The sequence below is a fragment of the Puma concolor genome, chromosome C1, assembly GCF_028749965.1.
Source record: "Puma concolor isolate L17-30 chromosome C1, mPumCon1.1.hap2, whole genome shotgun sequence".
Lineage (NCBI taxonomy): Eukaryota > Metazoa > Chordata > Mammalia > Carnivora > Felidae > Puma > Puma concolor.
Genome location: NC_141674.1, coordinates 64372672 through 64399416, shown reverse-complemented (window position 1 = coordinate 64399416; position 26745 = coordinate 64372672). Strand labels below are relative to the sequence as shown.

Sequence of the window (26745 nt, the reverse complement as noted above, 5' to 3'; positions counted from 1 at the left end):
ATTCATTAAGTATAGATGAGTGTGTTAAATATTCATGAATTGTTGTTCACAGTATATAATTAATCCCATGGTCTTTGTGTCCAAAGCATTGAGAAGATAAAGGGTTGCACCACCACTGTTATAAAATTATATCTTTCCCCCCAAATACTCCTCAGGGTAAAGGTCAGGCCCCTAGCAGATCCCAATCTGAAACTTCATTTTATCAATACATTGCATTGTATTTTAATAGGAACATGGTCATCTGATGACACAGATTTATTATTCCAACTCCTGCTGTTTGATAATCTAGGTGGGAAATAAATATTTCAGGCTTGAAGAAGATCTTGTTTGGCTTGAATACACCAGATCTGAGATTCTCTTTGTGTTTGGCCTCGGGCAAATGGAAGCATTTTATAAAAGTCCCCTTCTTAAACAGAAAATGTCATGTTTCTACCACCTTTTCTTCTTTTTTCTTTTTCTCTCTTTCTTTTCTTTCTTTTTCTTTCTTTCTTTCTTTCTTTCTTTCTTTCTTTCTTTCTTTCTCTTTTTCTCTTTCTTTCTTTCTTTCTTTCTTTCTTTCTTTCTTTCTTCCTTCCTTTTCTCTCTCTCTTCGCTCTCTTTCTTTCTTAGTTTCTAAGATTAGCCCTTTCAATGGGGGTGGAGCACCTTAATTTTATAATCTTTTGAGAATACAGCCCATTTTCTCTATGTGGCCCATCTTATCTAGGGCCATATGGAGTTTAAAAATCATTTCTCTCCCAAGATAGCTAACGTATCTTTGTAGGTTCTGGAAAGTTAAAATCATCCATTCGAAGTGTTTCTTATTTACTTTCTAAATTATTTGTATTACTGTTTATTTTGATTCACGAGTATTGTTGGTCTCTGGAGAAACTCATAAGTGCAAACAGCAAATGAAAAAAATCAGATTCATATGAAAAGTCAAAGAAACTATATGTTTTATTCCTCTTCATATCTAAGTTTATTAATAAACTTTGTAGTGTTTGGCAATTTTAAAGCTAGAAACCCGGTTCTTCCAATTCTGTGATTTATCAGTTATGAACTAGATATGCATGATGTCTTGTAAGTAAAACTACATAAACATATCTTTATGGCAGTGTATGGATTGGATTCTCGTTCTCAACTCTTTACCCTCTGTATGTTATAATTTACAGCTCTACCTTTTGCCATGTGATTTTTGCAATATATTCCCCAAGAGTAGCCAAAGTATATTTCTCTGCTCCATTGATGTGGGATTTAAGCCATATAACTTGTTTTGTCCAGTGAAATGTTGGCAGAAGTGAGAATGGGCCAGCTCAAAGCCAAGGCTTAAAGAGGTATCATGTGCTTATACTCTCATTTCTTTATGCTTTTGTCATTCACCACAAGAAAAACATGTCCCAGGGAGCTGCTAGTCCAAAAAGTATGAAAGGAAAAATGGATCTCTTTTCGGCTGGAGCCAAGACCAAGTTAGTTCCATACAAACTCTAGCATACCTGCCGATCTGTGAGGGTGAACACAAATGTTATAATAGACTACTGGGTTTTGGAAGGTGTGGTTTTTTTGTGGTAAGCATACACGGCATAAAATTTACCATTTTTACCATTTTTTAAAGTATAATACTGTGTCACTAAGTACATTCACATTGTTGGGCAACCATCACCACCAGCCATCTTCAGAACTTTTTCATATTCCCCATATAAAACTCCTTATCTGTGAAACACTTATTGCGCTTATCTTCCTTCTACCTGCCCTTAGCAACCACCATTTACTTCTTCTTTCTCTGAATTTGATTACTCTAAGAACCTATATAAGAGGGATCATACAATTTTTGTTCTTTTGCGGCTGGCTTATTTCACTTGGCATGTCTTCAAGGTTCATCCATGTTGCAGCTTGTGTCAAAATTCAGTTCCTTTTTGAGACAGAATAATATTTCATTGCATGTATATACCATATTTTGTTTATCCATTCATCCACCAATGGACAGTTGAGTTGCTTTTACCTTTTAGCTATTGTGAACAATGCTGTTATGAACATGGCTGTACAAACTTCTACTTAAGTCTCTCTCTTCTTTCTCTTCTTTGGAGTATATATCCAGAAATGCAGTTGCTGGATCATACTGAAATTGTATGATCAAGTTTTGAGGAATTTCCATACTACTTTCCATAGCTCTGGACCATTTTATATTCCCACAATTTTCCACATCACTTATCATGGTAGCTTCATTTGAATTTGTGACTCCTTGGAAACACAGAGATGTATAGGAACTTGGGACATTTAACTTTCCCATTTACTTTCCCAAGTCTCCAGATTTCATGTGTGACAATGGGCAACATGGAGTAGTGGAAAGTATATAAGATTTGTAGTCAGAGAATCCTGAGGTCAAATCATGTTTCTGTCTTGGTCTCTTGGAGACCTTGCATAAATATCTTAACTCTTCAAAGGCTCTGCTCTGTTATTTATAAAATGGAATTACTCATATTACAGTGTTACTGACTATACACACACACACACACACACACACACACACAAATATATATATAAAATGCCTAGATGAGTACTTGGCAAAAGGAAGCCCTTCTTTTTTTCTTCGAAAATTTTTTTTTTCAACATTTATTTATTTTTGGGACAGAGAGAGACAGAGCATGAACGGGGGAGGGGCAGAGAGAGAGGGAGACACAGAATCGGAAACAGGCTCCAGGCTCTGAGCCATCAGCCCAGAGCCTGATGTGGGGCTTGAACTCACGGACCGCGAGATCGTGACCTGGCTGAAGTCGGACGCTCAACTGACTGCGCCACCCAGGCGCCCCAGGAAGCCCTTCTATAAATGAGTTCCCTTCCCCTTCTGCTGCCCCAGACTATCAGTGTTTAATAAGGACAATAGCAGCAGCAGCAATGATAGCTTTCATCTTTTGAGTGTTTATTAAATGTTAAATACTGTTAACTACTTTACAATCACTATCTGGAGACTCATGATTTCCAGTACTGCTTGGAATAGTCTTCCTATGGATATCCATGTGGTAATCAATGTCGTTGCCTTCTTCAAATTTTTGCTTAAAAGTCATCTTCTCAATAAGACCTATCCTGACCACCCTGTCATTTGTGTTTTCTCTCTGTGTTTCACTTTGGATAGATTCTATTGCTTCAGATTCTGTTTGTACAGATTCTATGTCTTCAAGTTTACTAGTTTTTTCCTTTCTCATTTATCTGCTGTTAATTTTACCCTGTATCTTTTTAATCTCATACATTGCAATTTTCATGTCTAAAAATTTAATGAGTCTTTTACATATATTACATGTCTTTATTTAACTTTTTTGAGCATATTGAAATAATTATAATAATTTTTAATATCCTTGCCTGCTAATTCTAGTATTTGTGTCAATTCTGGACTGATTTTAGTTTATTAATTTTTCTTCATTTTTCCTACTTCTTTGCATGCTTAGTCATTTTTTATTGGATGCCAGATGTTGTAAATTTTACTTTTTTGGGAACTGGATATCTTTGTATTTTTATAAATAGTCTTGAGCTTTGTTTTGGAGCACAGTTAAATTGCTTAGAAGCAGTTTAATCTCTTCAACTTGTTCTTACAACTTGTTAGGTGAGACCAGAGCAGTATTAAGGCTAGGACTAATTATTCTTCCTACTCAGTCAAGAACTTTCTGAGAACTATACTCAGCACTCTATAAATGATGAGGTTTTCCAGACTTGCTGATAAGAATGGGTAATATTCCAGGCTCTGTGTGAACCCTGGCAACTGTTTCCCTCCAGTTCTTTTAGGTAGTGAATTACCTAACTTCAAATGTGTGTGCTGATACGCATCTGAAAACTCTAGGGGAACCTGCTGCAAATCGACAGAATTCTCTGTCCGTGTACTTGTCTCCTGTCTGGTACTCTGTCTCGCCAACTATTATCACCTCAGTCTCTCTAGAATCCCAGCCTTCTCCTCTTTACTCAGGGTAACCACCAGAATTCATTTGGGTTCCCCCTTCCTGAGAAATGGCCTGGAAACTCACGTAGTAAGCTGGGACAGTCATAAAGCACACCTCATTTGTTGCCCATTTCTCAGAAATTACTGTCCTTTGCTGCCTGGTGTTCAGTATCTCGAAAACATTTCACATATTTTATTTTCTTGGCAGATTCAAGAAGAAAGGTGAATTCAGCCTTTCCTTTTCTTAGTCAGAAGAAGAAGTCTTTGATTATTAAATTTTCTTATTAAAATATCTTTCATGTATATATCACAGGAAAAGTCAAAGGGCTTTAATTCACTTTTGTCATTAGTGGGAAAAGCTACTTTTGGTATGTGTAGTGGTCCATTCCATTTTTTTTATGACAAATTTAGGAATTTGGAACCAGACACCACATGAAAACCTGGAATTAAGCATCTTTTCTGTAAATAGCACACCATCAACAACAAAAGGTAAAGTAAGAATGATTTTGTTTTCCCTTGTGAGTGTTTGGAGGTGGAAAGGGCAGAAAAACATCTGGATGTAATTGGAATTACCAGAAAGCCGGACTACAGACACACAAGCTGAATTTCAGGACATCTTTTATCATCATCAGATTATTAATAAGACAAAATAATACACTGTGTAAAGCATTAGAATAGGATGGTGTCATTGTGAAGGACATCTCTTTGAGGTGTCATGATAGATGGAAATGAATAGTGACCACATTGATTCTTCTCTCTGGAGTTGTGAGACCATAGATGCCCAGCATGATAAACAAAAGGAGTCACTAAGCAGGGCTGCATTTGTGTGGTCTTCAATGGGGAAGCTGAGCTTAAGTTGCTTGATATAACATGGTAGAGGCTATAAAGTGGGCTGAGAGCTATGGTACCTGGAATTTCCTCACATAGTTGGATATGGAGGTAAAGGTGAAGAAGCATGGGGGAAGGCACACCTGTCTGCCTAAGTATCACTGGTGATCCAGGGACATTTCTAATATTTGAAAAGTGATACTGGATTATTTGCTTATCTTTAACTTGATGCCTCATCCCAAGTGTTTATATCTTCAGTTCTGTATTTATAACCCAAATTGAAACATATTGTCAACTATCTCCAAAATGAGTACCTTAATCTGAGCAATTCAATTTGGTGGTATCTCTTGGATATAATTGACTAGGTAGTGTTTTTGTTTTGATTTCTTTATACCATATATAAATGATTCACATATGGGAGTGTGGAAGGTAACAATAATAGTATTGGCAGAATGCTCATTAGACTCACTAGAGACCAAGTTCTTTATATGTATCAACTCATTTAATCATGTCAATAGCTACAGAAATTAAATATTTTAGCTTTGTATGTGAGGCTTCGGAGAGTAAGTAACTTGCCCAAAGTCATACACTTTGTGTAGTGAGATCTGAAATGCCTCAGATACCTCATCCAGCAATGTGGGTGTTCACTGGATTCCCCTGAGTTGTTGATGGTGTTAAATGAGATATGGTGTGACAAGTCCTTAGCTACAATGCCTACCACAAAGTAAGTATCCAATACATGATAGGTAAGTACTAGCTTCATTATCAGTAGTGTTCTGCTCAAGATCATGCACTTAGTAGGTTGGAATGAGGATTTGGAAACCACTTCTGATTCCAGAGCCTAAGTTGTTTTTTTTTTTTTAACATTTATTTATTTTTGAGAGAGAGAGAGATAGAGCATGAACGGGGTGGGTCAGAGAGAGAGGGAGACACAGAATCTGAAACAGGCTCCAGGCTCTGAGCTGTCAGCACAGAGCCCGATGCGAGGCTCGAACCCACGAATTGCAAGATCGTGACCTGAGCTGAAGTCGGACGCTTAGCCGACTGAGCCACCCAGGCGCCTCCAGAGCCCAAGTTTTTAACCACTGCTTTCCTGACTGAAATTTATTCATCTTGCCATATATTTTTAAAATATATATATTAGACAATTATTTTTGTTTACATATGATAACTCCAATCTTTTATTTCCCATAAGTTGCTTTCCATTGTCTATTTTCCCTGTTGATCCCTTCTACTACTTTGTCTAATAGATTTTTTACTTTTTAAAATATTTGGGTTTCTCATATAAAAAAAATAGAAATAATCTGACTCCGCATCACATTGTTTTCTTTGAAAGAGAGTTTTTTGTTGTTTGTTTTTTCGTTGTTTTGTTTGTTTTCCTGAAAGCAGTTAGGCTGGGGCCAAATCACTTTAATTCAACTTGAGATCAAGATGATTAGAATCCAGTTTCAGGTGGGCTGGTCTATTTCTTTTTCGGCTTTCATCTATGGAGAGGTCCTTTAAGGGTCTCAACTGAAAGTCTTAGGTGTTTACCATAGCTCCTACTTTTTTTTTTCTTAAGATATTTTTTAAATGTTTATTTATTTTTGAAGGAGTGAGAGACAGAGCACGAGCAGGGGAAGGGCAGAGAGAGAGGGAGACACAGAATCCAAAATGGACTCAAGGCTCTGAGCTGTCATCACAGAACCCAACACAGGGCTGAACTCATAAACTGTGAGATGATGATCTGAGCTGAAATCAGATGCTTAATTAACCGAATGAGTCACTCGGGCACCCCTATCTCCTTCTCTTTAGTAGGACTTGAACTTGAATTTTTTACTCCCAACTCCACAGACTACTGAAAAGTTTGCTTAGCTTCTCAGTGTCTCAGAGGCTGCCTACAAATCAACAAATATTTTGAAGGGAAAAGCAGACATAAATATCTGGCTTATGTCTTTATTTCCCTTCTTTAAGGGTCTTGGTTCCTTGCATCCTTGATGACTCCCCAGTGTTATCCAACAGATTTTTTTTTGGGGGGGGTTCATATTTTATCCAGTTTTCCCAGTTGGTCTTGGCAGTAAATGTTAGTCTTGTGCAAGTTAGTATGTCGTTGCTGGAATCAGAACCTCTTATGCTTTTTAAAGTGTAATATTTGATGTACATATTTTATCTTTACTACTAGGTGGTAAACTCCCAGAAGACAGGTCCATTTTTTATTTGTAACACCTTGCCCTACTTATAGTATGTACTCATATTGTCTGACCGAATTAATGCATTTTTTATTGGGAATCTCCCAATTTAAAAAATAATATTAAAGTCATTTTCTTCAGGAGTTAAAATTTCCCATAAAGATGCCATTAAGGAGTCATTGTGATAAATGAATACAGACTCTTAAAAGTGAGCCAAGTAAAGTACATCAAAGTTTTAAAATAATGTCAGAAAAGTCAGACACAGAAATTCTGAAAACCTTTAACTTCCTAGGATTTATTCATTTTATACGAAATAGGTGTTCTGCTAGTGACACTTTGATCCAACATCCTTGTATTGTCAGAGTTCAGAAGCCTTAAGGCTTCAAAGTGCTCCTCTGATTTTGATCCAAAACCATAATCAGGATTTGATCCATTGCAGACAAGAGATTTAATCTCTAGAGTCCAGTGGCAGCTATGGCACCAGAGGAACCATTAATGCACATACCAAAGGCCCAGTGAAGAGCAAACAACTGATAGACATGTTGCTAAAAATGTCCCCTTCCTTCTTCTCTTTCTTTGATTACTTGCCACAACCATATTTGTTTCTTTTTTGTAGTTTTTTTTGAATTATAGTTTTTGTTATTTATTTAAGAAATGTATTTAGTGTTTACCATGAGCTAAATTCCACATAAATATTAGGGCTGGGTAGATGCAGACAGGGATATAAAAAAATTAAATACAATACTTGACCTCCAAATGAAGAAACAGATTTGTGTGTGTGTGTGTGCGCGCACACGCGTGCGTGATGATGAAGAGAGTAGATACCCAGACAGGATGAAACCAGACCCAGCTTTTAAATTCCAGATTGAAAAAAACTTACTGTGGAAACTATGTTTATTGACTGGACAAATGGATTTCAAGGAAATTGTTAAAAGGTGGGTTCGGATTGCTACAGAAATGCTTAGATCTGAGGTGCTTGAAACTTAAGTCACAGGAAGATGGTAAGTTAGGTTCGCAGGATTTGGCAAAGGATATTTCAAAATAAAAGCAACTCTGAATTTTTGCCTATTTTTGTAAGTGTAAAGAGGGATTCTAAGATTCCAACAGACAAGAAAGTTTGGGAACTCACAGATCCTAAAACTAGAGTTTTCATTTAAGTCATACAGTCCAGGAAAATTTGGGCAGGGGAAGTCTCTGCAGGGAATGTGAGACTGGAATCAGGTTCAGAAGAGAGCTGTCTCCACTCACAGCTGATCAGTCAGAGTCCTGGAACCTGAGCCAGGAGAGTCAGACTGCTTTAGATTGAATGGTTTTAAACAAATTGAGCAGATTATATAGTGTGGTGGATCCATAGATGCAATGACTGATTTATCAGGATGGGCTCAATCAAATTCTTTGTTTTGCCAAAGAGGAATGATCCTGGACAACATTTGTCTTTCAACTCGTTAGTGAAATGCTTCTAACAATATTTTATAACTGGCCAAACTGAGGAATACAATATTTTGATAATTAAGAGCTAACATTGTGTTAATCTTTCTTTGTCCAACGTTTATTTATTAAATAGGTATGTGTTACTAGATACCTGGGGAATCATAAATAAAAGATATTGATTATTATTTAGAACAGTTTTGACTGCTACCGATGGAAAACCTTCAAATAACAGACCTCCCAGTATAGGGCTAGTATGTTGCTGATTTCCAGGTAATTTTTTCACCATCCATGTTGTCATAGTTCAAGTTCAGATTCATGTTCCCAGGACAAAGTAGAGGGGACAAAGGATAAGTGTCAGTTGTCTAGTTTTGAAAACTTCATCATTATTATTTTTGTTTACACACAAAAAATTGACTCTTTGTGAACAGTTTTGAGGTTTTTTTTAAATTTTTTTTAACGTTTATTTATTTTTGAGACAGAGAGAGACAGAGCATGAATGGGGGAGGGTCAGAGAGAGAGGGAGACACAGAATCCGAAACAGGCTCCAGGCTCTGAGCGGTCAGCACAGAGCCCGACGCGGGGCTCGAACTCACGGACCGCGAGATCATGACCTGAGCTGAAGTCGGACGCTCAACCAACTGAGCCACCCAGGCGCCCCCAGTTTTGAGTTTTAATATGTATATAAGTTTGTGTAACCACTCCCACAAATAGGACACAAAACAGCTCTATCAGCCCCCCAAATTCCTTCATGCTGCTCCTTTGTAGTTAACACACACCCCCTGACAAACTCAACCCTTGGGAACCACTGATTTATTCTCTATCCCTACACTTTTGCCTTTTAAAGAATGTCATGTAAACAGAATCATACGATAAGTAACTTTTTATTTGGTTTCTTTCACATAGCATAATGCACTTGAGATTCATTCATATTGTGTTCATATTTTTTTAAATTTCTGAGAATATTTCATGGTGTGGATGTACCACAATTAATCTGTTCACCTGTTGAAGGACATTTTGGCCATTTCAAGTTTGGGTGATTATGAATAATATTGATATAAATATTCATGTACAAGATTTTGTTCTGAACATAGAAGTAGGATTGCTGGGTCATTGGGCAAGTGTATATATGCTTAACATTATAAGAAACTCCCTGTTTCCAGTATGACTGTCCCATTTTACATTCTTTTCTATAATGCATGAGCATTCAGATTGCTACACATCTTCATCAGCATGTAATATTGTGATATTTTGTTGTCTTTGCTGCTTTGCTTTTTTTGTTTGCTTGTTTTTGTTTTTTAAGCCATCTTAATAGGTATGTATGTGGTGGTATTTAAATATGGTTTTAATTTGTATACCCTTAATGACTAACATTGCTGACCATTGTCTGAAGTATTTATTTCAATCTACATATTTTTATTGGTTAATGAAATGTGGTTAGTTATGTGGTTAATTTTATATGTCAACTTAGTTAGGCCGCAGTATCTATATATTTGGTCAAACACATCTGAATGTTGCTATGAAGATAATTTTAAGATGAGATTAACGTTAAAATCGGTAGACTTCGGGGGCGCCTGGGTGGCTCAGTCGGTTGAGCATCCGACTTCAGCTCAGTCACGATCTCATGGTTTGTGAGTTCGAGCCCCGCGTCAGGCTCTGGGCTGATGGCTCAGAGCCTGGAGCCTGCTTCCGATTCTGTGTCTCCCTCTCTCTCTGCTCCTCCCCCATTCATGCTCTGTCTCTCTCTGTCTCAAAAATAAACATAAAAAAAAAAATCAGTAGACTTTGAATAAAGCAGATTACTCTCCATAATGTGGGTGGGTCTCATCCAATTAGTCAAGGCCTTAGGAAAAAGGACTAACCTCCCCCCAGAATCCTAATTAACTGCCCAACTCTTTTGCCCATTTTTATATTGAATTGTTTTGTTTCTCATTATTGAGATTTGAGAACTTTTTTTTTTTAAGTTTATTTATTTTGAGAGAGAGTATGAGTTGGGTAGGGGCAGAGAGAGAGGGAGAGACAATTCCAAGTAGGCTCCACACTGATACATCAGAGCCCAACATGGGGCTCAAACTCACAGACTGTAAGATCATGACCTGAGCCAAAATGGAGAGTTGGCCACTTAACTGACCGATACCCAGGTGCTCTGAGATTTGAGAAGAATTTATATAGTCTTGCTATGGACTGAATGTTTTTGTCTGAAAATTCATATATTGAACCCCTAACGCAATGTGATGTATTAAGAGATGGGGCCTTTGGGAGGTAACCAGATTTAGATGAGATCATGATGGTAGGGCTTTTCTTTTTATGTTTGCTTGTTTATTTAATTAATTTAATATAATTTATTGTCAAGTTGACTAACATACAGTGTATAGAGTGTGCTCTTGGTTTTGGGGTAGATTCCCATGATTCATCACTTATGAGGGTGGGGGCTCTTCAGATGGGGTAAGTACCCTTATTAAGAAGAAACCATTGAGGGGGAGCACCTGGGTGGCTCAGTTGGTTAAGTGTCTGACTCTTGATTTGGGCTCAGGTCATGATCTCATGGTTTGTGAGATTCAGTCCCATGTTGGGCTCCATGTTGACAGCTCAGACTCTGCTTGGGATTCTCTTTCTCCCTCTCTCTCTGCCCCTCCCCAGCTTGTGCTCTCTTTCTCTCTCCCTCTCTCTCTCAAATTAAATAAGCATTAAAAAAGGAGGAGAAGGGGGGGAGAAACCATTGAGGGCATGCTCTCTCTTGCTCTCTCTCCCTCCATCACATGACCACACAGCAGGAAGATAGTCATCTGCAATCTAGGAGGAGGGCTCTCACCAAACACCAAATTGGCCAGCACCTTGCTCCTGGACTTCCCAGCCTTCAGAAATGTGAGAAATAAATGTGTGTTATTTAAGCCAATCTGTTTGTGGTTCTTTGTTATTGCAACCCAAGCTGACTAAGACAGTTTTATGTAAAAATCCTTTGTTAGATATGTGATATCCAAATATTTTTCCTGAGGGGTGCCTGGATGGCTCAGTCGGTTAAGTGTCCGACTTCAGCTCACGTCATGATCTCACGGTCCGTGAATTCTAGCCCCACGTCAGGCTCTGTGCTGACAGCTCAGAGCCTGGAGCCTGCTTCAGATTCTGTGTCTCCCTCTCTCTCTGCCCCTCCCCCGCTCATGCTCTGTCTCACTCTCAAAAATGAATAAATGTTAAAAAAAAAATTTCCCCTAGCTATAGCTCTTTTTTCCCCCAATTCCCTCAGGAGTGTTTTTCTCATATTAAACATTTTCAATTTTTATGAAGTCCAATTTTTCAATTTTTCATTTGTGGATTGTGCTTCTGGTGTCATATATGTAAGAATTCTTTGCTCAATCCAAGATCATATAGAGTTTCTTCTAAAAGTTTTATTGGTTAAAGTCTATGACCTATTTTGAATTTAACTTTTGCTTGAGGAATATCTAGGTTCTTTGTTTTGATTTGCTTAGTGATGTCCAATTGTTCCAGCACCATTGATTGAAATGACTATCCTTTCCTTATTAAATTGCCTTTGTACCTTGGACAAAATTCAATTGAAAATACTTATATGGGTTTATTTTTAGACTCTTAATTCTGTTCCATTGATCTATGTTTCTATCCTTTTACCACACTGTTCTCATTACTGTAGCGCTATAGTAAGTGTTAAAATTGGGTGGTTTGAGTCCTTCAACTCTGTTCTCATGTTTTCAAATTATTTAAGTTATTTTATTTCCTTTGCTTTTCCATAACATGTTAGAGTCAGCTCGTCTAGATCCACAAAAATATCCTGTTGAGATTTTTATTTATGTTTCTTTAACTATATAAATGTTGAAAGGGTAGTTTGGAACAAAGAGCAGCCAGTGCCTTGCTTACAAGAAAGACATCAGGAATGTGAGAGACCCATAAAGTATTGTCTCTACAAAATTTACGCCTAAATATTTCTTATTCATATAGCTATTATAAATTTATAAATGGAGTTTTTTAAGTTTCCAATTATTCATTGTCAATGTATCCCAATACAATTGGCTTTTGTATATTGATCACTTTTCCTGCAATTTTTCTAAAATCTCTAAGACTAGAATTTTTTTGTAGATTTGTTGGGATTTTCTATGTAAAAAATTCTGTCATCTAGGAATAGGGAGACTTTTGTGCCCATCATTTGCTTTTTATTTCTGTTTCTTGCCCTATCATGCTGAACAGAACTTCCAGTATAGTGACAAATACGAATGGTGAAAGCAGACATCCTTGCCTTGTTGCCAAGCATTGGCAGAAAGTCATTCAGTCTTTCACCATTCAGTATGATGTTAGGTTGTGGGCTTTTGTAGATGCCACTTTTCATACACAGATTTAAGGGACTCCTTTCCTCACCTCCTTACTCCCTGTGATTTCTCCCATAACTCTGGCTCTCAGAAGCACACTTTTCTGATGCTGTGTCCATAAATCCAGGCCTTAACCTCCCTGTTTTGGAATTTTGGGAGGCAATTTTTCTGTTCATGCATAATGCACTGTTCTAGGATTTAGGACACCTAGAGTGTAATCCAAGAGATACAAGGAGAAAAACAAGGAATCCACTGCTATATGGAATATTCTTCACATTTTTGTTTCTGTCTCCAGTCTGAATGCTAATATTTACTTTTCAAAGATCTCAGATAGTTCATTTATTTTTTTGACTAGGGATTTTTAGCTGTAAACAGTGAGGGATAGGATGTTCACTCCTTAAATGAAATCAGAAAACTATCAGCCATTTTGTAAGGTTGCAGCCTCAAGCTTACACAACACTCAGGCTTACACCTCATTGACCAAAACTTAATAATTTGACCATACTCACTGGCAAAGGTGCATGGCCAAATGGCCAGCCAAAACCTAGAGGCTCTGTCACCACAAAAAAAGAAAAAAAATGGAAAAATAAATATAGAAAACATCTAGCAGTTTCTGTACCCCTATTCTTTTGTTTTTATTTATTTTTGAGACAGAAAGAGACAGAGCATGAACAGGGGAGGGGCAGAGAGGGAGGGAGACACAGAATCCAAAGCAGGCTCCAGGCTCTGAGTTGTCAGCACAGAGCCAGATGCCGGGCTCGAACCCACGGACTGTGAGACCATGACCTGAGCTGAAGTCAGACGCTCAACCAACTGAGCCACCCAGGCGCCCCTGTGTACCCCTATTCTTACCTACAAAAATTTCAATGTCTAATAGGGGAGAACGGCATGCAAGCCATGAGTTACATTATTATGTTGTAAGTACTATAAGGAAGATTTGTCTTTGTGAGCATAGTTTCCACAATGGAGTCTCTGGAATCTAGGGCACTCTGAAGATAGTCATGTAGGTCCCAAATCATTGTCATATTTTGCAAAACTTCACAGAAGCCTTATGTTTATCTTTGATTAGTTTTCAAAAGTTAGCAAAGCATTAAATATCTTTCTCTCTGTCCACTCAATTAATAATTGTAGTTTTCTCATCGTGATTAGAAATTTAGAATAGATGTAAAATTTCTCAGTTATTAAAAATATAAAACAAATACTTTTCATGTAATAAGTGCAATATAGTAGATAGTATCTTTCAAAACATATTGTTGGTAGATTTTATTAGTCTAGATTCTTCTGACAGCAAATAAAATAGTAAAATTCAGGTTTTAGATGGTTTTTATGAAACAAAAAAGAAAAGGGGCATTTATTGCTCATATAATTGAGAAAAACATACTAGAATAAGCATTATTCATGATTTTTTGAGGGTTCAAAATATCACCAGCTAGCTTTTTGTCTCTTCACTTCTATGCAGCAGGGGCATTTTTCCAACTGAAGGGAAGATCGTTATTGGCCAAATAGGCTACCGGTCTACTTTCATAGCTATATCACTGGGAAGAGTCAATTCCTTTCTTCCAGAATCTATATTTCAATCACAGGAATGAGATCTGATTGACCTTTCTTGGGTAGATACCCATTCCAAACCAATTACCATGGGCAAGATGGTATGGTCCAAAGTTTGACCCATCATGGATTATAGGCTCACCCTTATGATCATGGTGTGGTTTCTAGATGAAGAAAGAAGACAAAGAAAAGAATGTGTGTTGGGAAAAGAAAATAACAGGTACCACGAATTAATCTAGAGTATAATAAGAGAACCAATATTACACCTGAGATTATTTACTTGTCTTTTAGTTGGCTATCTTATTTCTTATTCACCTCCATAGTTATATCATTCACCAACATTTTCCATTGAGAAAGATCATAATCAAAAAAGTTTCTGAAATTATTAGTTAGAATATATTCTAAATTTAACTTTCTTCTTTCTATCAAGGGTTCTGAATTGTCACTTTGTATCCCCAAGTCAAGAATATTTTCTGTCATTAGAGCCAGAGAGGAAATATCAACTTCATTTTAGCTATAGGTGGTATAGATCAGAAAGCTCTTTATTTTATTTTTTCTCTATTCCTTTGCCACATTCCAGCTGTGAGAGATAACCTAGCACCAGGCCTGAGTGTTAATTTGAAATATTATAGTTTCCCACTTAAAAAAAAGTTCCAGGGGCGCCTGGGTGGCGCAGTCGGTTAAGCGTCCGACTTCAGCCAGGTCACGATCTCGCGGTCCGTGAGTTCGAGCCCCGCGTCAGGCTCTGGGCTGATGGCTCGGAGCCTGGAGCCTGTTTCCGCTTCTGTGTCTCCCTCTCTTTCTGCCCCTCCCCCGTTCATGCTCTGTCTCTCTCTGTCCCAAAAATAAATAAAAAACGTTGAAAAAAAAATTAAAAAAAAAAAGTTCCAAACTGTTTTTACTTAAATTTTCAACTGTCACCTAATAAATATATATTAAATGAGTAAATTATAAATGATTACCCAATAAACATTGTTCATTCAGAATATCAAATACAAAAGTTTTTTGTCTTTTTGTGAGATCTTGTAATTTCTCCTCTATACACTTAATGTTTGTGATGCATGCTTCACCCTAATTTAAACTGCGATTTCAGCTTTTTTTTTCTTTTTCTTTTTTTCTAGCCTGTGGCTCATGCATTTCTGGAAACAGTATTCCTAACATCACATCAATTTTAAAAACTTGACTGCATTTCTCATGTTTCTGTCCTCCTTCCAGCATCTCAGAATCTATCCAGTGCCAATGTGTCTGGGATTCTCAGTTCCCAATGTATTTGTTCCAGTTTGGGAAGCCAAATAACAATGTATACTTAGAAACAGATTTTACTCCCTTAACTAACTCTTGATAATGACTGAATTAATATTCCTTAATTTAGACCTATGCACCCTGTTACGCTTTTTACTACCAGAACTCCATTCTAAATATGTAACGATCTTTTCTCCATTCTGTACATGTGTTAACACGATAACTTCTTAAAAGCTTTCCTCTTCTGTTTTTTTTTGTTTGTTTGTTTTTGTTTTTGTTGTTGTTGTTGTTTGGTAAAGGCAAATCCATGGGATTATTTTTGGCTGTATTCTTTCTTTCTTTTTAATGTTTATTTATTTTTGACAGAGAGAGAGACAGAACATGAGCGGGAGAGGGGCAGAGAGAGAAGGAGACACAGAATCTGAAGCAGGCTCCAGGCTCTGAGCTGTCAGCACAGAGCTGGACACGGGGCTCAAACTCACGAACTGTGAGATCATGACCTGAGCCGAAGCTGGACACTGAACCAACTGAGCAACCCAGGCTCCCTGATTCTTTCAGTTTTATACTAGATTTAGTACAACTTTCTGTATTTCGGTCATTTGATCCATGAACAATCCTGACATAGAAAAATATGGAAATTTTTGGCTAATCGATATCAAGATGAGAAATTGAGGCATCATCAATCTGCCCTTTCTTTTTTATACTAACTATGTAGAATTCACATATCTTCTCTCATGTTTATGTGTCACTTTCATGTAGAAGCTTTTTTTTTTTTTTTTTACCTCTTCTAGGTAGAGATGGAGAGGTAGATAGCTTGTGGGTACTCTGTAATGATCCTGACTATTGGTATTCATGGCTTTGGGAACTTGCTTCTAACCAATAGAATACCTCAACATTGAGGTGATGTCATGTCCATGATTAAATTAGAAGAGATTATAACTTTTGATAGCAGACTCTCTTTTTTGGCGGCTTTGATAAAGCAAGCTGCCATGTTGGTGAGCTGCCCTATAGAGAGGCCCACATGACAAGGGACTAAGAACAGCCTCCAGCTTACAGCCATCAAGCAACTGAATCTAGCCAACAACCACATGAACTTGGAAGTATATCCTTCCCCAGCTGAACGTTCAGAAGAGGTATATGTCGTAGTCAAGACTTGATTGCAGCTTTGTGAGAAACTCTAAAGAAGAGGTACCAGATAAGCCAAGCATATATTCCTGACTCACAGAAATTGTGATATAATAAATGTGTGTTGTTTGAAGTAATTGAGTTTGTGATAATTTGTAACACAGCAACAGATAATTAATACAGATGGTCTTTAGGCCTTTATAATATTCTATACATATTCTTATCATAGCACTTATCACATCCTATTCTCTATTATACGGATGACTCCCAAATTTGTATCTCTAGACTAGACCTTTCTCCTGAGCTTCATATGTAAAACTTCATTTCAATGTCCTATACATACCTCAAACTGATTATGTCTAGGATTCAATCTCTAATAGCTTCTTCTACTGTATTTCCTATCATAAATAGTGGTATTGATATCTGCTCAACTGTTGAAGTTAATTGGTGAATTATTCTTGATTTTCCTCTTTTCTCTGCAATCCTTTTAAAAAGCAAGTCAGGGGTGCCTGGGTGGCTCAGTCGGTTAAGCGGGCTGACTTTGGCTCAGGTCATGATCTCGAGTCTGTGAGTTCAAGCCCTGCGTCGGGCTCTGTCCTGGCAGCTCAGAGCCTGGAGCCTGCTTCAGATTCTGTGTCTTCCTCTCTCTGCCCTTCTGCTGCTCATGCTCTATCTCTCTCTGTCTCAAAAGTAAATAAAAAAACATTAAAAAACTTTTTTTTAAAAAAGCAAGTCAGATATCTGTCTTTGTTTAAAACCTTTCTATGTTTTCCATGGATTGCCCTTATAATAAAAATCCTTATGATAGCCTGTAAGACTTATTAAGTTGCTTATTTATCTCTAACCACCACTTTCCACTTCTCACCTTATTGTTTTTCTCAAGGCAGCCATAGTAAGTAAACATCTAGATTTTTGAACTTGTCGTGCTTCCTCTTTTCATGATTTTCTATATTATACTGTTCCCTGTCCATGCTTATCTACTTCATACGTCCTTTGCTCAATCTGCTTCCACTGATCCTCTGATCTCAGCTTAAATTCACTTTCACCAGGAAGCCTGCCTTGATAATTCCCTTGTCCAACCTGTCTGTGTAAGGATCTCCTCTGTCATCACCTCCAAATGACCTGTATTTTTTCCTTTCCCAGCACTATCCCATTGTTATACTGTAAACTTCATAAAGGCAGGGACTGTGTTGAATTTTTCCACCCAGTGAATCCCTTATGCCTGTTTTAATTTATATTTCCTGTTCACTGTGATGATCAGCATCTTTTCATGTGCTTATTCGCCATTTATGTATCTTCCTTTGTGAAGCATATGTTCAAATTGCCCATTTTAAATTGAGATGTTTATCTTATTGAGTTGTAAAAGTTCTTTATATCTTCAGGATACAAATCCTTTGTCAGCTATGCATATTACAAATATTTTCTTCTGTCTGTGGGTTGTATTTTCATTTCCTTAACAGTATCCTCCAAAACATTTTTAATTCATTAAATTCCTTCTTTATAGTATTTTTCTTTTAAAATGATTTTTGCTTTTTGTATCCTAGGGAATTTTTGTCTAATTCAAAGTGATGAAGATTTTATACTTTGTTTTGTTCTAGAATTTTTATTGTTCTTTTATACTTAGATCAATCATACATCTCAGGTCAATTTTTCTATATGTGAGGTAAGAGTTAAAATTATTATTATTATCTTTTTCCATATAGATACTCAGTTGTTTCAGCACCATATGTTGAAAAGACTATTCTTTTTCCATTGGATAACTTTGGCATCCTTATGAAAATCAATTGACCAAGCATATGTGGATCTCTTTCTGGACTCAATAACCATAGCTCATGAGATCATTGGGTAGCCTTTTCAACTTAATATATAATGTAGAAGAAGAACCTTTTGGAAGGAACATAAGATTTCAGCAGAGACTGAGAAGAGACAAGGAAGATAATAATCTTACAACTAGCTATCTCCTCTCTCTTTACTCATTCTCCACTCAGAATAACTCACCTACCACACAGGATTAGTCACTTCCAGGAAGACAGAAGTAGGTTATTCAGGTCACAAAAGCCACTTAACCACATAAGTGTGACTCCTCTATTAGATTTTCTTTGGAAGTTGTAGATAGCAAGTGAAAGTCAGGACAGGTGCATATTATGATTTTTACTTTCTCAGTGTGTTTCTTAGCCCTGCTTAAGTCTCCAGTTATATGCATATAGCTATCATTACATTAGAAAATTTTCATTTAAGCTCAGTAGATAAGTATAGATGAAACCATCATAAGAAAAAAAACCTAATCAGGGTAATTCACATTCATGGTAACTACTAAAGCGGAGAGTGAATGCATATCAAGAATAATAATACAAGACTAATTGATCTATACGGATAAAAGGGATAAAACGAATCCATATTTACACTTACATTGGTTCCACATCCTATGCTATTTTAACTCACAGCTTACTTTGAAATGTCTTTGAAAGGTATTGTTTGTTCAATGAATACATTTAAAAATAGTACCTTGGGGCGCCTGGGTGGCTCAGTCGGTTAAGAGGCCGACTTCGGCTCAGGTCACGATCTCACACTCCGTGAGTTCAAGCCCCGCGTCGGGCTCTGTGCTGACCGCTCAGAGCCTGGAGCCTGTTTCAGATTCTGTGTCTCCCTCTCTCTCTGACCCTCCCCCGTTCATGCTCTGTCTCTCTCTGTCTCAAAAATAAATAAACGTTAAAAAAAAAATTTTTTTTAAATAGTACCTTGACTGAACCCTGGGGTCCCCTAGCAGATTTCAGAGCAGATAGAAGAGTTTTTAGCATTTTGAATAACTCCTAAATTTTCAAGTAAACATTGCTCTTCTATAAGATACTTCTGTCAGGAAGCCTCATGTTGTGTTAGATGAAAGCATCTTTTTGTCTTGGTGGCTGTCTCCTGTATTAACCATTTCTATAAGGCATTGCTAATAGAAGTTCAAGATGCACTTCCTGAGATTCACTGTGTGTTGGGTCATCCTAAGAGTAAGAATCACCCTGTAGGTATATCTGAACATTACTTGCACATATAATGTAATGACAATTTTTATATTTGAATCATTTCCTTATACTTCTTTTACTTCCGTATCATATGCAACATTCTCATTTGCATCATTTTTGTGGCCATTAACTTGTTTTGGGTTATCTTGGTTATTTGGAATTTTGATTTATTCTTCTATTTTTTGGTAAACTTCATAAAGATAAGTACTACAGCCTACTCATCTCTGTATTCTCCAAAGCACTAATGAAGCACCATGCATTTGGTTATATTCAATGTATATTTGTGTAGTATTAATAAATACCAGGACTAATTCTATAGTTATATACTAATCATATTATGAAGCTTCCAGTCTACTTACATTGCCAGGAACACAATTAAGCTCATGGCCCATCCAATTCTCAATAATGAGAAGACAGGTTTGACAGTGTGGGATGATTAAAATGTTTAATGTTCAATTAGTCTTCTTGGATTAGGTCTAGTAAAGAAAAAGATAGGTAATTTAAAGTTATATTATAGAGAATATTATTTTACAAAAACCTTAAGAGGGCAATTTGAAAAGGGCATTGATTGCTCAAAACATAAAATATCCAAGGCACCATTTTTGAAACTACAAAGACCAGATAAAAGGATTATAAATATACTGAAAGTGAGTGATACAGACTAGAAACCTGAAAAATGTGGCAAAACTCGGTATGAAGAATTTATTTAATCTAGCAGAAATAGGAAAAGGTGGACAATATAAATGACTCTTAAATCTACAGTGACATCTATTATCATAAATTACCAACATGAGGAATGCCATGATATCAAAAGTAATTTTCTTGAGTCATTACATTTCAAAGACATAGCACAATAGCAAGTATATAAAAATATGAATGTGTGAAATGTGAACAATTTCCCCCACTGGGAAGCGAAGGAAGTTACAGGTCTTTGTGAAGCATTTCAAGAATGAAGTCAGCAATAAACAGTGGTAGAGTTGGGGTTGGGGGTTGTGGCGTGTACTTGTGGGCACCTACCAGCAAAGTTTAGGAACATGAATTTGGGGACATTTGCCATTATTAGAAATAACTTGTTTTAAGAGATGGTATGTGAATATGCTGCTGCTAAGGCAAGGAGCCCCCATAGCACAACCATTTTAGGCTAATTTTTTTAAGAGCGCTCATGTCAAATCTTGCTTTCCCACATGGAGTTGCATTCCATTTGACAGAACATGTGCTTTGGAGGAGACCTTGGGGGCAAAGGAGTTCCACTTTCTGTCTAATTACATAAAATACTGAACAAGTAGGTGGTCTTGGTCTGTGAAAACTTTCTACAAATTTACTCATTCTAAAAACCTACACTCTAATTCTGGATTTTTTTCTGAATGTCCTTCTGAGATAAAATCTGCAATTTGACTCATTTTAAAATGAATTTTATACCTGAATTAATGCCTTTCAAATGTTTGAATTTTGTTCTTCCTGAAAACTTCCACCAAGCTAGCTGTTTCCAGTCGCTGGTGCAACATGACTTCCAGTTCTCTCGTGATCCTGGTTGCTCTTAACTTGTTCCCTTTCTTTTGAACAAATTCTCATTTTTCTGTATCTTTAAAGTATTGTGACTCCCACTGCCATAAATAATGGGCAATATATTGGAAGAACTAACTCATGAAAGAAGAAATATAAATTTCCAAAAAATATGCAAAAATGTTTAATTTCCATAGTAATCAACTGGATGCCAATTAAAGCAAGATACCATTTTTGGCATATGTGAAATTGGCAAAGATGGAAGAAACAACACAAAATTCTGGCAAGGGTGCGAGGAAGCAGGCACCTCAGTACATTGGTACACTAGAAGAAAAAAAAAATCAGAGAAGTGCCCAAAAACTCTTGAATAAACCTGTTCGTATAGAAAAAAAATGGCAATGGGGGAATGGTTAAATAGATTATGGCACAATATAGCTATTAAAAGTGTTTTAAGATAATTTAATGACATTGGGGAAATGCTTGCAATTTCTTATTAAGGATTAAAACAAGTTTTAAAAATACTTCCAGAACTGGTCTGATCAATTCTGAACCTTGCTATCTCTTCTTGGACTTTTCTATGCATCTTAGGGCACAGTGACCTTTTAAATTGCTATGTATCATATTAGAGTGTTCTAAAACCTCCAAATATTTTTCATGAGTACTGCTGTAAAGTCATGCTCTTGTCTTTTCTGAACCTAAGTGCCCTGCTTTACATTTGTTCCTGTCAGATTTCATTTGGTTTTATTGAACCCATATGTTTGTGTTGTTGAATGCTTTTTTTCTTTTTATATCGTTCCATATTGAACAGCCACTCACAGCTCTGCATGATCCACAGATCCATTTGCATGACATTAATGTCCTCATCCAACATTAATGCCCTTTTATCTATCAAACATTATAGAGTATGTCCTTTTTCTTTTTTTTACTAGAGATGAAAACCACTATAATCAGCGTCACCAAAATATGTCTTGGACAAGCCATTTTAATTTGAGGTAAGACTGGCACTGAAGATGGAAAACCATTCTAAGTGAATTGAATTGTATCTGTTACACTTCTGGGGAAATGTAGGCATGTGGAGGAAAATTATTTTGGAAGATTACATAGATTTTTAAGTGACTTCATAAGCATAGAAATAGTATGTTTGCAAAGTTTTACAATGATAGATGCAAGAACTCTCAACAATGCATGGTGTAAGAGGCTGCTGGTGTACACACACTGCATATTTGTATTACTCAACAATTTTAGGCATGGGTTCAGGGGTAGTAAACCTCAATTTAATCCTGTAAAGCACCTGCAGATATTATCACCAGTTACAGCCCTTAAACAGAATGTCCAACCTATGTCATTCATCAACCAGATGCTATAGTTTTTTTTGTCCTTAAAAGGAATTTCACATTGATCTGGAAGAAGGCAAACACTGGCTGCTTCTCTTCTCTAATTATTTTGTTTTTAGAGTCTCAACTAATCTCTCTCAATGGACAAACTAAGAAAATTTATATGCTAACATGCAAAGCATTTTTCCCAAGACAGCAAATAGTTTCCTATTAGGTGAGAAAGAATTTTAGGATGTGAAATTCTGTTTGCATTAAGGGAAAAGAATTTCTAGATAGCTTAAAGAAAATAATGTGCAAAAATAGAAAGTATTAAGAGGGGAAGAAAAATGTTGGGAGCTAAAGAGAAAAAAGTATGAAGGGCCTCTCTCCAGGGGAATATACTTTATGTCATTTTGGTATGGACAACCAAATATGGCATATTAAGTCCCTTTTCCCTGAACAAGCTCATATGCCAATGTGCATAGGGAAAGGGAGGGGTGTGCAAGAGAGAAATTTGTTATTTTCAGATATGAGAACCGCCAGTTTCATTTTTTACTTTAAAAAAATCATCGCGGGGCGCCTGGGTGGCGCAGTCGGTTAAGCGTCCGACTTCAGCCAGGTCATGATCTCGCGGTCCGTGAGTTTGAGCCCCGCGTCGGGCTCTGGGCTGATGGCTCAGAGCCTGGAGCCTGTTTCCGATTCTGTGTCTCCCTCTCTCTCTGCCCCTCTCCCATTCATGCTCTGTCTCTCTCTGTCCCAAAAATAAATAAACGTTGAAAAAAAAAATTAAAAAAATCATCGCAACATTGCATAGACCTGAAGACCAAAGGGAAGTTGAAAAGGGAACTTAATTTTTGCAACATCTTACACGGGAAGGAAAGAGGCATACACACAATATTGGTTGATCAGAGGCAAGGATAGATCTATCTTATGTTAACCAAAGATCATGAAGACATTAAAAGTCATGTTACTTCTACTGTTGGTAGAGTTAAGTCACTTGAAAGTATTTCTAGCATATTAATTTCTGTCTTTATTTTTTTGGGTAAGGGAAATCATTTCCTCTCTTTTTGGCATTATAGGACCTAGAACAATATTCCCTAGTTTATTTTGTTTGAGGCATGGATACTGACATCCATTTAAAGAGAAATTTTTCTTAGGTGTTCTTAATAAGGATTATCAACATAATTCATCCATACAGTTGCACAAAACTGAGTAATTTTTTTTAGGCTATATGTCATCATGACTAAGAATACTATGCCAGAGACTGCTACATATTCATCAAACTCTGTTCCTTTTCCTCCCAGGCACATCAGACAACACTGTCCACCTCTACCAGGCCACGTGACTGAAACTACCCAGTGGAATATGGATGGAGTGTTGCATACTTGTGGACTTGTCCACAAAACCCTCCAACACAGAATCCACCATACTCTTTCACCATTAGCAGGCCAAATGGAGAGGTTTCCAAGAATGCAGAGGAGGGCAAAGCTACATGATGGGAGAAGCCTGGGTCACTGAATCATCCTCAGAGACAAGCTGTTTGGAGAGGAGCATCTAAACAAACCTTATTCTCTTAAGCTACTGAAATTTTGGGGTTGTTGTTTACATCGATTAGCCTGCCCCAATGAGGTATGGACTTTGGGTCAAATTGCCTGAGCTCAAAACCTCATTTCATCACCAGCTATGCAACCTTGGACAAGCTACTTAGCCTCTATGTCCTCCTGTTTCCTTATATGTGATATGGTGACAGTAACATTACGTACCTCACAGAGTATTTGAGGATATTGAATGAGGTATACAGCCCTATAATAAACATGGCATATAAGTTATTACTACTTTATTCCCAAAGAAGACTTTCATTTTAAGATCATATCCAAATAGGGGTCACCTACAGAGCTTGGTAAAGTACTGTAAGTTGATCTGTAAAATGAGAAACTATCTACATATAATGTTCAACTTCAAGAGTGTCGAATTTTCTAGAAAGAAAATCAGGGAGGAGCGGAGGAGGAAAGGAAGGGATGTAATGAAGGAGGAAGAGAGTTAAGAATGAAGACTTTTGTATTTTTTTTTTTTCAACGTTTATTTATTTTTGGGACAGAGAGAGACACAGAGCATGAACGGGGGAGGGGCAGAGAGAGAGGGAGACACAGAAGCGGAAACAGGCTCCAGGCTCCGAGCCATCAGCCCAGAGCCTGACGCGGGGCTCGAACTCACGGACCGCGAGATCGTGACCTGGCTGAAGTCGGACGCTTAACCGACTGCGCCACCCAGGCGCCCCTGAAGACTTTTGTATTTTAAGCAGCTTATGTACTAACCCAACTTGCTAACAGGTCTGATACAGCAAGAAAGGAAATATACCTCAGCATTAGATAGTTAATGTGGAAAAAACTCATTCTGGAAGCTGACCAACATTTTCTCTTGTCATTGTTCGCGATAGTAGCCTAGACCTAACCTTTCTGCCTTGAGTACTGAGTATATTGAACATCTTCTCCCCCAACCCCAGCCTTGCTTTTTCTCTTTCAATGACAAATACTCTCTGGCTTTATTCACATGTCCTTACTTATCTTGTAAAAGCAAACCAAACTGAAATGTACTGGTAGCCCTTTGCCATTTAGTAAGCTTTATTCTAAGGCATGGTGCCTATAAATAAAGCAATTTGATGCTAGGAAAAAAAAAAAAACCTCACCAAGTGCACAACTCTGTGTGTTTACAGTCTCTTCTATAAATAGATGAAGATTACAGGTTTTTAAAGTGAATGAACGACTACAGCAAAGATTGTGTGAACTCAGAAAAATGAGTGAAGCATAAAATATACTGTATGTAATAGAAATGGGTATTTACTCAGTAGCAATGACAACAAAGTTAAACACAAGAAAATTAGTACTTTGAAGATTTGGTAACAACGAACCATGAAATGCCCTGGTTTGTGTCCCTTTGGAGTTTCTCAGAAGATACTGTTCACTATGTAGACAAATACGTGAATATATGAAGTTGGCTATTTATTCGTTAAGATGTTCTTCACTTTTATGAAAGTGAGTTCCTATTTTTCTGAAGTCTCCAAGGCACAAACAAAAAGAAACCTATCTGTAGAGAAAGAAGAGCTTTTCTACTCCAAAAATAAATTGTGCCTATTCTGAAAAGGGGGAAAAAAGTAGAGGACTTAAAAAAACACAACTAAATGAGATTTTCTGCAAAGTTACAATGCCCAAGGACAGCCCTGATTTGATGCTTTAGCAATTTACATGGAATTTTACTCTGGTGGTTTCTCTAAGTTTCCACAGAAACAAGCAACAAAACAATATGTTATCTCTGAGTCAAAGAAACCATTTTCAGAGCCTAGTGACTATAGTTTCAAAATTCTCCACTTCTAACAGTATCATATGAGTGGACTATAAAGAAAAAACTCTTTCAGTTTTGCATGGTGATTAAGTCGTGTGGGGCATTTGGGGCTTTGATTTATCTTCCCAGAGGGTATCTGGCTCAAAGATCTTGTGTGGTACAGAGAGGATGAGAAAACAAAGGGTAGCATTTCACCAGCCTGTGCAGTTGGATAATTTCACTAATACAGGCAGCCCAACTGGTGTGAGAGATTAGGTCACGGGGTCTGGGGATATTTCGACATTAATATGTACCAGTTCCACCAATCAACCTCCATAATCAACACCTCTTAGAAGAAGAGGATCAGTGACATGATCATCTTCAATAACAAAGAAGCAAGAAACTCACTTTTACATTCTCTAAATTAGTCCTAGAATTCATGATAAAAGAATGTGGTGTAGTCTTAGCAATAAACATAGAGAACAGAGAATATGGACAATTACTGGGATATGTTCTTTCAATTATGTGAATCTTTCTGCACTTCAGTGTAGGGATTTCTCTGACCATAAGTAGAATCAACACTAATTGGAGCCTTAGGATTCCAGGCATAGACTTTTTCAGTAAGTCTTTTATGCATGTTTCCAGCTACCGTTTTGTTCTTTAAAAAAAAAAAAAATAGAAGTGGAAAAAGTATTAGAGGAGACATGAGGTAAGAATTTGACTCTCAGTATTGCCATTAGTCTATTTTAGAGCTGTGGACAAGTCACTTCACTTCTATAGGTCTATTTTTTTCAAGACAGAGGGGTTGGATTGGCTAGTCTCTAAAGCCCCTTGAAGCTCTGAAAGTCTAGAATACTTAACAAAGGCTAGCACTGGCTTCCTCAGTCACTGGATCTATGAATACTATTAAAATGATGAGGTCTTGACTTTTAAAAATGCAGTTCAGGGAAAGCATCTTTATCCCCCCCTCATGTCTCTGGGACTATAAATCACTTGTGCTAAGGCATGCAAACACCTGACACTGGACAACACGGTTTGTTC

General features: G+C 37.2%; 1 long non-coding RNA gene across 2 annotated transcripts in view; it reads left to right on the top strand.

The window, feature by feature from the left end:
* Positions 1-24221, top strand: part of LOC147578110 (uncharacterized) — a 164290-nt gene extending 140069 nt beyond the window's left edge. For both annotated transcript variants that reach the window (XR_015254807.1, XR_015254806.1), the window contains 2 exons: positions 22003-22065; positions 23691-24221. This is a non-coding gene — a long non-coding RNA (uncharacterized LOC147578110). The remainder of the gene's footprint in view (positions 1-22002; positions 22066-23690) is intronic.
* The last annotated feature ends 2524 nt before the right edge of the window (positions 24222-26745 follow it).